This window comes from Mauremys reevesii, linkage group 8, assembly GCF_016161935.1.
Source record: "Mauremys reevesii isolate NIE-2019 linkage group 8, ASM1616193v1, whole genome shotgun sequence".
In the NCBI taxonomy this organism is placed as follows: Eukaryota; Metazoa; Chordata; order Testudines; family Geoemydidae; genus Mauremys; species Mauremys reevesii.
The window spans coordinates 64,830,116-64,834,747 of record NC_052630.1 but is presented as its reverse complement, the minus strand read 5'-3'; positions in this window follow the sequence as shown (position 1 = coordinate 64,834,747).

Genomic DNA, 4,632 nt, shown 5'->3' with positions numbered 1-4,632 from the left:
TATCCTGTCAGCCACCCTTTTTGAATAGCAGAAAGGAGTGAACAGACCAGAACAATCCTTATGACTGATTATGGTCACCCTTTTGTTTTAGGATAAGTTATGTCTACTATGGTTTCCCATATGCATTACGAATTGGGCCCTCTTTAGTTCTTTGTTTTAAGGTTTAGATAGTAAGAGACACAATACAGAATTCTATCTATGTTAAGTAGATTAGGGGAACACTGAAGGCCTGGGTCTCAATGTAAATTGTCTTGGTTATTGGTTATAAAACTTAGCAAGGTTTAATTTGCAATGCCTTTTTGCTCAATATAGACTAACGCTGTATTCTCAAAGCTCTATTTGTGTGAATGAGGAATGTATGCATCAGAAAAAAAATGTGTGAAGGCCATTGTTATAGCCAAATGGTCAAGGAAGGAGTGAAGAGACTTAACCATCAATGTGCATCCATAATGAAGAGAGGGCAGATTGACAACCCTAAGGTGAAGGCTGGCACCTCTAAGGACAATTAATTAAATCTAAACCAGGACAGAATGACCCTCCTTGGAGGTGTATTGGAATGTTAATATAAAAAAATACAGCACTTAAGAAGCGACAGAGTCCTGTGGCATTACCCACAAAAGCTTAATACCCACTTTGTCAGATGCACATGCATCTGACAAAGTGGGTATTCACCCACGAAAGCTTATGCTCCAGTACGTCTGTTAGTCTACAAGGTGCCACAGGACTCTGTGGCTTTTTACAGGTCCAGACTAACACAGCTACCCCTCTGACACTTGACACCAATTAAGAAGTAACCCAGTCACAAACTGACACAGCAAAATCCATAGGCTTCAACAGAAAAAAAAACCCTATAAAAACAGGGTGCACTGCCATGGGGCTTTGGGTTCGTCTTGCCACGCTCCAGAAGCATCGGATCGTGACCGCCAGAGCCCGGCTCCCCTCTGCAACCAATCTGGCTGGCCACTAGATTGATCCAGACTCTGAACTGGTAACTATAAACATCAACTGGCTGTGTTTGCGTGTGAGAGAGAGAGAGAGAGAGAGACACTAAAAAGCATATGCACACTGTTGTATTTTCAATAAATGTGGCATATTTACCTTTTCCTCTATAAAAGATCCCATGTGCTTTTGTATAGCATAACAGTTGTTGGTCTAGATTTGAACTGATTTTAACAGCATGAAAATGCAGTATTCTGCATGTCTTTCAGATTCAAAGATAATGGAAGATAAACTATCTGGTTTTGGGTTTTTTTGGAATTTTGTCAGATTTGTGGCTGTCTCAAGATCTTACATTTTATTTTGTAAATTAAATTTAATATAGGAAAAAACCCTTGGTTTGATCTGTTCTTTGAATGTGGGAAGCCTTGTTTAATAATAATTTTTAAAAAGGCTTACCAAAGCCATTTTTAGTTCATCTATCAAAGGAACTGCACTTACTGTGCAAATTAAGGTAAAATCTCCAAAACTAAAACAGGAATAGATATTCATATACCCAGTTATGCCTGATTTCTCAAACCACTTGCAAGCAATAGATAGTAGAGGTGGATAATGCATTGGCCATTCCCAATGGGAAGTTAGGGGGGAGACTTTCAAAATGTGCCTTTGAAAATCTCCCCCGGCATGGACAGCTTCCAAAATGCCTGGGTGAACTTAGAGAAGTGAAATTGATTTTTTTTTAATGCACATAAAAATCACAAACTTTCTACTTGGTCATTTTAGCTGATTAACTGCCTCTGAATTGGTAAACTAATGAACCTTGGAACGATCAGACAGTCTGGATGTTGCAGTTATTCTAGGCTTTCGACTTGACAGGCTTGATCATGGAATATTATTCAAATCCAGCCCAGGTTTGGACTAAGCAAAAGTAATTGTCATTCTCGGAACCATCATAATTTTCCACTGGGACTTTTATTTTTTTTTGACATTCCCAACATAGGAGAGGGAAATAACTGCTTTTAACCTGAAAGGTGATCCTTGTCACTCTAGATCCAGCAAACTAGCCATTTTAGATTTCTTTTTTGGGGATGTTAAGAGTCAAATACAGGACTGGGGTTTGCCAGTGATGTAATTTAAAAATACTGTCTGCCATTGCCTCTATTTCTATAGTCTCTCTTCCCCAAACAGATGTTAATCTGAATAAGGAACTAAAAATATACATTCCTATTCATTGAAAGTTGCCAAATGAAAGTATTCACACAATGTTACCTGTAAACATATTCCAATTCTGTGAAACCTTATCACATTACCTTGTGACATACTTTTCATCAATTATCTGACAATAACATAGCTGGGTAACTAAGTCCAGCAGTGGAAGTGTGAAGAAACTGGCTTGGAGAGGAAGGGTGGCAGTAGCTCAGTGAAGATTTCATGGTATGCCTACCTGAAGCTATCAGCCTTGTGTTTATCTGATGTTGCAAACAGCTATTTTTCCAAAGATATTACCATCTCACAAGCTGTTTTGCTAATCTAATGTTGTTGAACATCCATATACAGGATGTTTATTAGCATACAGGGTGTGAAGCCAGCATGGTTGACACCAAAGGTTTTTAAAATACATTAACCCTAGTTGACATCCTACATTATTTATGAAAAGTGAGTCAGAGATGGCCTTTCCAGCACTCTGTCACCATTTGTGTAAGTGACTTCTTTTTGGGCATAGTTCCTTGTTTAAAAAAAAAAATCACTTTCTAGGCTGACTTTAGCCCAAGAAAACTTAGTTGTTTTTAACATGTACTAACTGGTATCTGAGACCTTAAGGATTGACTACCCTGCACCGTCCAGTGTGAGTGGTGGGGGGTGGGGGGGCACATCTGGCTGGCTGAATGAAGAGAACAGTACTTTATGGCTGGAGGCAGGGGGATGAAAACAGTTGCAAAAGGGGCCCCTGTGGTCGCTGTCTCATCCCCTAGGAATGCAGGGTTTAAAAGGGGCAGCCCAGTGCCTGAAGCCTCCCTTTTACATGGAGAAATCTGAAGCAAAATGTCCCCCAACAACTGAGCTGTGGTAATTGGGTTAGGCGCTGGTTTCAGGGTTTTTGTGTGGGGTGCACCCAGGGAATTTTCACTTCTCCCTTTTCTGTTGGGCTCAGCACTAACACTGGGAGAAGGGGGTGGGGATTCAAAGGCTGCACAGGGCATATATAGTGGGGTTATGGGAGTTAGGGGTAATAGGCATGCTACTGGGGCATGGGGCTGGTGCTAGGCTGGGGTGGTTGGGGCCCCAGGGCTTTCTGTTTCATTACCAAAGGCATTCCTCCCCAGGTTCATGGCTTGGTGGACTCCAAGGGAAGCAAACTTCTACCCCAGTCAGCAGGAATTTTCGTGCAGTTGGTTAAGACTGTTGTTTCTAAGGTTGGAAACCCCAAATGCTGTGAAGACAAAGTATATAGGAACGCCCAGAGAACTGATGTTCATTCTTCCCAACTGATTACCAGCTGTGAGGGCAACACTGAAAGCAGGGGTGTGTCAGGGCAGCAACAAATGCATTTGGGGTTGGGTGCTGACTTTGGAAAGGTGTATACATCCATCATGGCAGGTGTGTTTATGGATTATGTTTTGGGGCACATGCAGTGTGTTCATGCCACAGCGGTAAGGAAAGGGTCTCAGGGGAAACCAGCATAGGGGTTAAATCAAGTGCCCCCCAACTCAGCTGGAGATGTTAAGGTTACTCATTTGGAAGTACCTTAATAAAGCAGATGGGGGACACATTTCTGTGGGTTTAGGATTCTGTTGATGGAGACTATAAATAATACACTTGTGACACCCTGTCACCACCCCACTATTCACCATTGTCATATAATTAGGATATGTTTTGTACAAAGTACGTTGTGTTAGGTATCATTCTAAAAGTCTTGATCTGCTAGACAATATCTTGTTGGATTGTACGTGTTATTGTCTTATGTGAAGTTATGCAATTTGGCTATGTATGTATTACTGAACCATGGTGTGAGGCTGAAAGCGCCCACAAGCAGCCTTTCGGGTATAACAGTAAAAAGGCCAAACAATGTTAATGGCTTATTGAGGAAATGCACACACGCAAAAGGCTTACCCCAGGAACTGTGTACAATAGAAACCTCTCACAGATAGTTAGTTCCTACTGTATAGTGCTGACCCAGCAAGTGTGAAGAAGATATAAAAGGGGGACAGTGACATCATCAGGGGACCTTATTCTCCCTGCAACAAGACACCTGGAAACACCTGCAGGGCAAGGACTGAAGTGTGGGAAGTGATGGTCCCAGGCTAGAAGGATCTTTAGCTTGTGTATGAAAACCTGAGAAAGCCAAGGCAACTTGTGCCTTAAGAATCTGCCAGCCTGTTTATCACTCAGGGTGAGAATTTGCTAATTTCTATTCTACCTATGGAGTGTGTTACGCTCAATTGGTGGTGGTGCTTTACTAAGTTAATCTGCTTTGATCTATTTGCTATCCCTTAAAATCTAACTTTTGTAGTTAAACTTGTTTTTTTTATTCTAAAACCCAGTTTGTGGAATTCATAAGGGAGAGGAGGGCCAAAAAGCTGTGCTTATCTTCTTCCACATTGAGGGAGGGAGTGAATTTCATAAGCTTACACTGTACAATTTTCTGTGCAGTGCAAGACCATACAGTTTTGGGTTTGCATTCCAGAGGGATGTGCA